The sequence below is a fragment of the Bombina bombina genome, chromosome 1 (genome assembly GCF_027579735.1).
Source record: "Bombina bombina isolate aBomBom1 chromosome 1, aBomBom1.pri, whole genome shotgun sequence".
Taxonomy (NCBI): Eukaryota; Metazoa; Chordata; class Amphibia; order Anura; family Bombinatoridae; genus Bombina; species Bombina bombina.
Window position 1 is genome coordinate 144,562,916 of NC_069499.1, and position 9,357 is coordinate 144,572,272.

Here is a 9,357-nt window from a genome sequence, read left to right on the forward strand (position 1 = left end):
GATCTCTTAAGATCATCAATCCTCTCTTTAAATCTTCATCATTAATATCTGAAATTTCACTGACAATTAATACTGCATCACTTAATAAATGCCCTGTCAATATCTGAACTTCTTCTCTTAGACATTAACTGCCTTTTATTTGTTTTTTTCTTCTCTATTACAATCATCTGGAATTATATTCTCTATTGTAATATATGTTACATTATCAAATATATTATTTGTTCCCCAAACAGCTTCATCATAAGTCATATCTGTCACATTTTGCTTATAACATTTAGCATATTTACATGGTATGTCATCAACTGATATATTTACATCCATTTGTAGTTTCATACTTGCAATTACTACATTTACTGGATATTTTATCTATGAGACATTTCTGAAACAGGGAACATATTACATAATTTTTGTTAATAATGTGATGTTTTGTCACGCACAAAAACCCGGGTATGCCTACATAATGTAGGAACCCCTTATCAATGTCTTTAGGTTAAAAACAAAAATATGTCCTTGATTCCTTAAGGTAGAAACAACAGGATGTACATTGATAGTTTGTGTCCAAGTCACAAATGCCCTTTTTAATTAAATCTTCAACTGTTATATTACAAATATTGTTCTTTTCTTTGCATGAGTGACTGTAATACATTGTATTTAAGAAAGCTGCATATCTTGGCTTTGTACACGTATCCCATTCTTTTAGATTCAAAAACATTTCATCCTTTCCTTTCTCATTCCATTCTGTAGGTAATGCTTGCTCTCGCAGTCTTCCTGTCTGTTGATCCACTACTTCAAGCTGAAGTTTCTCAAATAGTTGCAGGTATCCTTCATCTGTATGTAACTCTGGTGTCCACCATTCTGAATAAAGTGTGTTAGTACAAAACACTGCTCCATTATATGATTTTACTCTGGATTTGAAGAAAATGTCATCATTTGAAATTGATTATTAATCCGGTTTGCTTCATTCAGAGTAACCCACTGAGAGTATGTCAGAGGGTTTGTCATCTTCTAACTCAAATTTAGAAGCTGGTTTTAAGTTATCAATGCTGACAATTCTGTCTTTTCCTTGTTTGTCTTCTATAATCAAAGTCCTTAGGTTAATGACATGTTTTACCTTTGTAGGTTTCCACCTTGGCCATAAAGGTTTCGCTGCTTGAACTCTTTCCTGGACAAACTGACCAACCTGTGGTGTCCAAGCTCATAAAAGGTTAGGTGTAAAAGCAGGCCGTGCAAAACAATCACGTATTTCTTGTAAAATAGATAATTGCTCTAATCTCCTTGGTGCAGAAAGGTACTCAGTATTAAACATTGTATTCATAGGTATACCATATAACAATTCATAAGGTGTTTTCCGAGAAATAACAGAAGGTATATTATTTAAACCTACTTGTACATAAGTTAACAGGGGATACCACTGTTTTGGGCGGTTAGTTAGTAACTTGGTTAACAATCGTTTTACCTCAGCATTTTTCCTTTCAACAACCCCACTACTTTGGGGATGATAAGGTGCACTGATTTCTCATTTTATATCAAAAGACTTAGCCCACTCTTGTGCTTGAGTAGATGTTAAAGCTGATCCAGCATCTGAGTGTAGGGCTTTAGGTTTACCAATACTTACTAAGGAATTGAGACTATCAAGCGTGGTACTAGCCGTGGCACTTTTAACAGGGTATAACCATGTGAACCTTGTTCAAGCATCAACACATATTAAAACATTTTTGTATCCATGTGAAGTAGGTAAAGGCACTATATGATCTAAATAAATCAGATCAAATGGCTTATTAGGAATTTCTTTAACAATGTATGGTTGTTTCTGGTGATTTGGATTATTAACAAGGAGACATGCTTACAATTCCCTATAACTCTTATGACCGTTTCCTTCATATTAGGCCACCAATATTTTGACTTTAGGGTAAATAAGACTTTATCTCGCCCTAAATGAGGATGTCCAATACTAGAATAGGCCATCTCTGTTATGTTCCATCTGTCTATGACAGGGGGAATAATCAATTATTTGTCTCCAATCTTAACCATACAATGTTTGTCTTTTAATTCATGAAGATATTTTTAGGATAACCAGGTGGATTAGGTCTGGTTTTATCCAAGCAAGCATTTAACTCTGTGTCAAGATTACTGGTTGCTGTCATTCGAGTTGTAACTGCATTTACTGCATATTTTTACTTACACTTTGTGCAAGCGTATCTGCAAATGTATTGCCTTCTGTATGCAAAGAAGAACCTAGCTTTCTATGAGCTGGTTCATGTACTACTTCAATATCAGGCTTTAGATCCAAATAAATAGCAATTGCTTTCCATTTGACAATATGCTGTAATGGCTTTTTCTTTGCAGTTAAAAAACCATTAGATTTCCAGATTCGTAAATCCTGGAATACAGATCTTGCAAGGTATGCAGAATCAGTTACAATCAACACTGGTCCTTTATCTAACAATGCTTCCTTCATAGCAAATGCTAATGCAGAAATTTCTGCAAATTGAGCTGAATGATCTCCCAAAGGAATTTGCCATGAACGTAATAAAGTCAGAGTGGGGGAATATTTTGCAATTCCTGCCCCAGCAGATTTATTTACTTTTTCTTTACTAGAAATTACTGCAGAACCATCAGTATAAAAAAATAGCAGAATAACGATTATTTGGATAAGTTTGTAAATTCCAACTTGAGGGTTGCTTTGGAGCTGGTAAATCATCTAGAGGTGTCAGATTCTTATCATGAATAAAATGTATTTGTGGGTCTTCCAAAATAGAAAACCATTTTATCCATCTACTCTTTAGTGCTTTCTTGTCTGGTATAGTTTGCTTTTGTAAGTTATCAAGTGAGGCTACTGATGTATGTACATATATATCTTTCCCCTGTTTAATCTGTCTTGACTTTAACAGTGTTATATTAACAGCTACCAAAAGCTTCTCTATCATAGTAAACTTTATCTCTGTTTTTGAATATACATAAGATAGAAGTGCTATTGGAATTGTCTCATTTACGTTATATAACCTTATATAGCTTGCATTCGGCGATATATTTATGTAATCTAATAGATCCTTAGTACTATCTCTTTGAGCTAAATACTCTGTTCTATTTACTGCCTCTAATAATGCATTTAATAATGCATTTAGTGCCTCTTCCTGAGTCGTCCACTTAAAAAGTATCCTTGGTCATTTTTGTTTTAGATTTTATCTCCCTTGAGACTGCAGCATGCAGAGGTGCAATTAACACAATGAAATCGGGTATGAAAAACATTGCATAAGTAAGTAAACCAATTATACTATGTAATTGTTTTAGAGAATGTGGATGTGTGAAAGCTGCTATTATTTCTTTATAATTATCAGATAATCCTCTCCCCCTTTCAGAAATTTCAAATCCCAAGAAAGTAACAGTATGTCCTGCAATTTGAGATTTCTAAAGAGATACCACATAACCTGCAGCATGTAATATAGTCAAAACCTGATCCAACACTGCTATGTGTTACTCCTCACTATCATGTGAAAAATATGTCATCCACATACACCTCCACTTCTGGAAATTCAGACAATAAATTGACTACATCTGAAGTAAATAACGCACTCGAATTAAAAAAAATCCCTGAGGTAATCGGGTAAATACCAAAGTTTTGCCTCTCCAAGTAAAACCTGTTATCCAGTAACTATCTGGAGTAATAAGATGACTCCAAAAAACCATTAGCCAAGTCTAACTTTGTCTTAAAAGTTTTCCTTTGCAAATTGTGTATAATAGAAGGTGCATGTGCATTTTGTGTTGCCACCCGTGGTGTAACTCTGTTAGCTTCTCTATAGTCTAATACCATTAACCAAGAACCATCCGGTTTGGGAACAGGGTAGACTGCTGAGTTCATTTGACTGTACTGTTCTTTTAGTACTCCTTGTTTAAGTAAATCATCAATGACTCCCTGTATATAGGGAATGGCTACACCATTGATTTTATACTGTGCCTGTTTTCTTAGGAACCACTGTGCCTGTAGCAAAATGATGACTGATTCCTTTACAATGTCCAACCTGATTATCCCACTTCTGAAATATATTAACTTTTTTCTTTAAGCAAAAATCTAAGCTTCTAACATCAGATACTGCAGTATGATCTAATTGCATTTTCATAAATGCTTATTCCACAACTCTAGTAGTGAAAGGAAGTTCATCTTCCAGCTGCAATGAAATAAAATGTGCCACATTCTTATAAGCTATAAGAAAATCAGAATCAAGCTTAGGATGCTGAACTAATTCTAAGTGCACTCTTTTACCATTTATTTTTACCTGTGTATTACATGAGGGATAAGTAACTTCACCTTCTAAAGTCTGTATAGTTATATTGCCTAATACATCTCCTTTTAACATATCTGATTGTACTAAAGATATTTATGCTTGTGTATCTAAATACCCGTCATAAGTCTCTCCCCCATATTCTACTGTTAATTTACTTCATTCACCTTCAGACTCTTCTGGGATGTCTGGTAGTGATTTCTCTATTTGCCCTACTTTTTTAGTATTAGCTGGGGCAACTGAAATTTCACCCCTTTCAGTAGAACGAATCTCATGCTCCTGATATCTATCCTGACCCCTGTACCTTTTCCTCTATATCTTACACTACCATCTCCAAATCCATACCGATCTGGAGTTTTTTTTGTTTGTTTTAAATGGTCTCAATGTCCTGCAAGGAAATTCCTCATAAGGCAAATCTGAAATAGTTATAAACTGATTTTCATTGGTGTAAGATGGAGGTGCTTGGGAGTAAGGTAGTGGAGGGTTAAATTTAGTTTGTTTCTGTGTATATTGTTCTCTTGCATTCTTTTTTTTTTTACAAACTGAGCTCTGTTTTCCCTTGCTGGAAAATCTTTTCTCCTTTCCTTTTCTCTGCTATTTGAAGTTACTAGTGCATCTCCAGTCAGGTCCTTACCTACAAGTGTATAAGTATGTCAATATATATCAGGTATTTGTTTAGGTCTCTCTGCTATAGGTACAGAGCTTATTTGTCTCTCTATATTTAAAATTAAGCCTTGTCCTTTAACATTTGGCTTTAAACAACCCCATACCATGTCGTGATTATTCTCTGTAAATCTGAGCCCTAACAAATATGCTGCTACAATGCCACTATTTATATTCATCATTCCTAAAATATCAGCAAGTGAAGCCAAAGTATCTTTACCTTGTGTCTTTACATGATATGCATAAATCACTGAATTCCACTTTCTTGCCTTAAATATAAAAATACACAAACCAGAGAATAAAATAGCATTAACCAATGTTCTATTTTGTGAAAGATAATGCGTTGGATAAACTCCAGCTAATGCATGAACTCTGTCATTTAACCACAAAGCTATGTCCTTCGGATTGCATGGCATCACTCCAATTGTTGTTTTTATATTTCATTTAGGAATTCCTGCAGCTTCAGCAAAAAAAAAAAAAAACTTGCTATATGCATGACACTCCAGACATTTTCACTATTTAAAACCTGAGCTTACATATAACCTACAAATTGTATCACATTAAAAAGGTTTTCCCTCTCAGCTTGCTCATATTCTGCAGCTGGTATTATTTATTTTCCCTTTACTGGACTGTACAAACTAGATCTAGGAGTACCCCACATCTCAATTCAGGCTAAAGCCTTTAGGGCAATGTCTTTGTATTCCTGTAGCAATAACAGGAGGTCCGCCTAAAATCTCTACTATACCATCATAAGAAACATTTGTATTTCTATTTGTTGCAGGATCAAAATCTGCATCTATAGTGTGATATATAGGTTGTTGCAAAACTACTTCAGCAGCATTAGCAAAATTTAAATGAATTAAACCATAACTGTATCTCCAAAGCAATAACCTCATAATTTCCAATGACTCTACCATTCTGCATTTTAAACACATAATTGAGTTTTAAAAGATTCTGCAAATCCTGATTAGCCATGATATTTCAGTACCTTCCCTTATGTGTAAGGGGACCCAGGTAAAATTATAATAATTATTATAAAACATATATTATCTCTCAAAACACCCAGGGACGCCAATTGTAGTGGTTCACACCTAATTCACTTATAAGGTCTTAAAGCATAGTTATATTGAAATATAAATTCCAAGCACTGAACTTTAAATATTATATCAGTGAAACAGGTCTCATTTCTTACAAATAAAGTTTTGAGTACAATAAAGAAATGGTACTTGATAAGATAACATTGTTTAAAAATAATTTTTTATTATACAGAAAAATCAGCTTACAGAAGTAATATAAAATTAAATTCATTTAAATCCAATATACACACAGAATTAAAAGACTATTAGTTAAACTTGCTTTCAATAACAATTGTTACATACCACTCGAAATGTCTTCTTTGCAACCAAATCTTATCCTTAGAAATGCTCTATAATATCCTGTCAGAGTCACCTCCTTATGTTTACAACAAGGTGTTTTTATAGTTTTTTATTTGGATGACGTCATCATTTATTGTTTTCTTTTTATATGTATTTTTAGCATCATTTTAACATCAACAAAACTTGTCTAACTCTTGTTAGGAACGTGGCCTTGAAAATCTGTTATACAAGAGTTTAGACATACGCACTTGAAATTGCAATGAGCATCCATTTTAGAGCTATAAATTCAAGGTTGAATAAACCTCCATTTTAGATCATATAACATCTTATGTTAAAACTAGTTAGTTGGTTAGTATGTTAGCAGACAGATAATAAAAACCTTTTATATTGTAAAAGACTTTTGTTTAAACATATAAACGTATACAGTTATACATTGTACACAGTGTACATCATTTAAACATATATTTGAATATAATCATACACATATTGCAAAATAAGCATATTAAAGATTATATTTTTCACAATTTATGTGAACAGGCTCTTATAGCAAGGTACAGTCTTTATGTATAGAAGCTGTACATGATAGATTTAAAAGAAATCTATCATTTATAGTAAGTTATAAGTGTCTTTCTGAAAGAATGTATTTCTTACTGTTGGTATAGTTTTTAATCAAACATTTTATAGCAATGTTAATACTAACATTTAAAACTAACATTTATTTTACATAGCAGCTTTTATTGAGACAAGCATGCTATAAACAAAGTTTATTTGCAAAGCTATGCATTGTTAACTAAAAATTACATTTACAAGCACAGGTGTATCACAGGGTTAAGGAAAGCCTGTTACAGTATGTAAGCTACAAATATTCTACATTCTTCCTGTGATTCTTAACTAGCATGCATTGGTAAACCAACCTGGATAATGCATGGTCTTTGAAAGTCAATTCTGGAGAAAACAGTTGATCTTCAATAGGTGTCTTATTCATCATTTTAAAAATAGATGACTGAAATACCATCTAAAAATTTAAAAATAATCTAAGTGTCTGATTGTGATACATAAATATCTAATTATGAACAAAGTATGGCTAATGTATGTAAGCTACAAATATTCTACATTCTTCCTGTGATTCTTAACTAGCATGCATTGGTAAACCAACCTGGATAATGCATGGTTTTTGAAAGTCAATTCTGGAGAAAACAGTTGATCTTCAATAGGTGTCTTATTCATCATTTCAAAAATAGATGACTGAAATACCACCTAAAAAAATAAAAAATAATCTAAGTGTCTCCAATAGGATGCCTCCACAGCCTTATTCCATCAAATAGTTGGCACTTACCATGTGAACATGTCTTTGTATGGTTTTCAAGGTCAGCAGATTGGAAAGATAATGCTAGACATGATCCCATTGGTATTCTTCACTTTCAATCTTGTATTTTTCACGGTCAGTCTGGGCAATCTTCACTGTCAGTCTTTGAATTCTTCCCTTTCAGTCTTTAGATTAAGTCAGCTCCCTAATGGCAGAAAAAGTTTAATAAAAATTATTACTACAAGTGTGTGAATCAGTTCTGTACCCCTCTCCCACCCCCCATTTCTGAATCAATTTCTGTCACTAGCTTAATAAGCGTGTGTTACATCTTGTGTTATGTTCTATCAATCAAGTGTGAAGATGAGTCATATTGATCAGAACAAACCTCTAATGTGTGACTTTGAACCATAGTCATGCTAGAGGATAGTTATGCTAGAGGATCCCTTTCTGAGTATTTACATTTTAAGTAATGTGTAAACTAAATACTAGTTTGGAAAATGTATGCCATATGATGTTTTTGTGTACAATTCATGCCAGCAACAGTCCATACATTTATACTTACCAGCTGATGTTCTCTTTAAAAACCAGGTGGCAAAGACTCGCTACAGGACCCAATGACCAGAGCATCGCCTATATTAATAAATGAAACACATCTATTGACAATGCTCCAATCTAACTTCTATTATTTACTGTCTAAAGTGGCGGTTGATGATGTCTGCTCTGACATTGAGTCCCTCGTCCCGGAATGGCCCCTCTAAAACAGGCTCGTCCACCTCATCATCGAGGAGGCGTCGGGGCGCCTGGACGGCCTGCAGCATCCCAGCCCGCTGTGCAATATTATGCAGGACACTACAGGCTATAACGATCTTAGCCACCTTCTTTGGACTGTACTGGAGGGCTCCTCCCGACCTGTCAAGGCACCGGAATCTCATTTTGAGGAGCCCAAACATTCTTTCGACCACAGCCCTGGTTCTTTTATGTGCCCTATTATAGCGCTCCTGAGCCACATCAGTAGGGCTACGTAAGGGAGTAATAAGCCAAGGCCGGCTCATGTACCCAGAATCACCTATAAATTATGAACAGAACATAATTCAAACTGAATCCTCAAAATTGTATTTCTATTCCAAAAAATGTTTGTGTACACGATAATCCACTAACAAATGTTTATTTTTTAAAAGAATAATCTAGTTCAATCCTATTCTCTATCTTCCCATTTCAGCTAAGACATGCTACATATGCGTATTTCGCCTAAACCAGACCTTGTGTAAAACACCAACTAAATGGTTACATTGCATTCTCTATCTGAGCATTTAAGGTGAGACATGCTACATATCTGCATTGAACTAAAAGTAGACATTAGCGGAAAGAGACAATGACATGGTTAAATTGCATTTGCTAGCTTCCCATTTCAGCTAAGACATGCTACATATGCGTATTTCGCCTAAACCAGACCTTGTGTAAAACACCAACTAAATGGTTACATTGCATTCTCTATCTGAGCATTTAAGGTAAGACATGCTACATATCTGCATTGAACTAAAAGTAGACATTAGCGGAAAGAGACAATGACATGGTTAAATTGCATTTGCTAGCTTCCCATTTCAGCTAAGACATGCTACATATGCGTATTTCGCCTAAACCAGACCTTGTGTAAAATACCAACTAAATGGTTACATTGCAATCTCTATCTGAGCATTTAAGGTAAGACATGCTACATATCTGTTTTAAACTA

The 9,357-nt window shown here is 34.3% G+C and overlaps 1 long non-coding RNA gene across 1 annotated transcript; it reads left to right on the plus strand.

Moving 5' to 3' along the window:
• The first annotated feature begins 1,005 nt into the window (after positions 1-1,005).
• LOC128636502 (uncharacterized) lies at positions 1,006-8,238 on the plus strand. Its single transcript, XR_008398701.1, has 3 exons — positions 1,006-1,204; positions 3,180-3,256; positions 8,214-8,238. It is a non-coding gene; the product is annotated as an uncharacterized LOC128636502 (long non-coding RNA).
• The last annotated feature ends 1,119 nt before the right edge of the window (positions 8,239-9,357 follow it).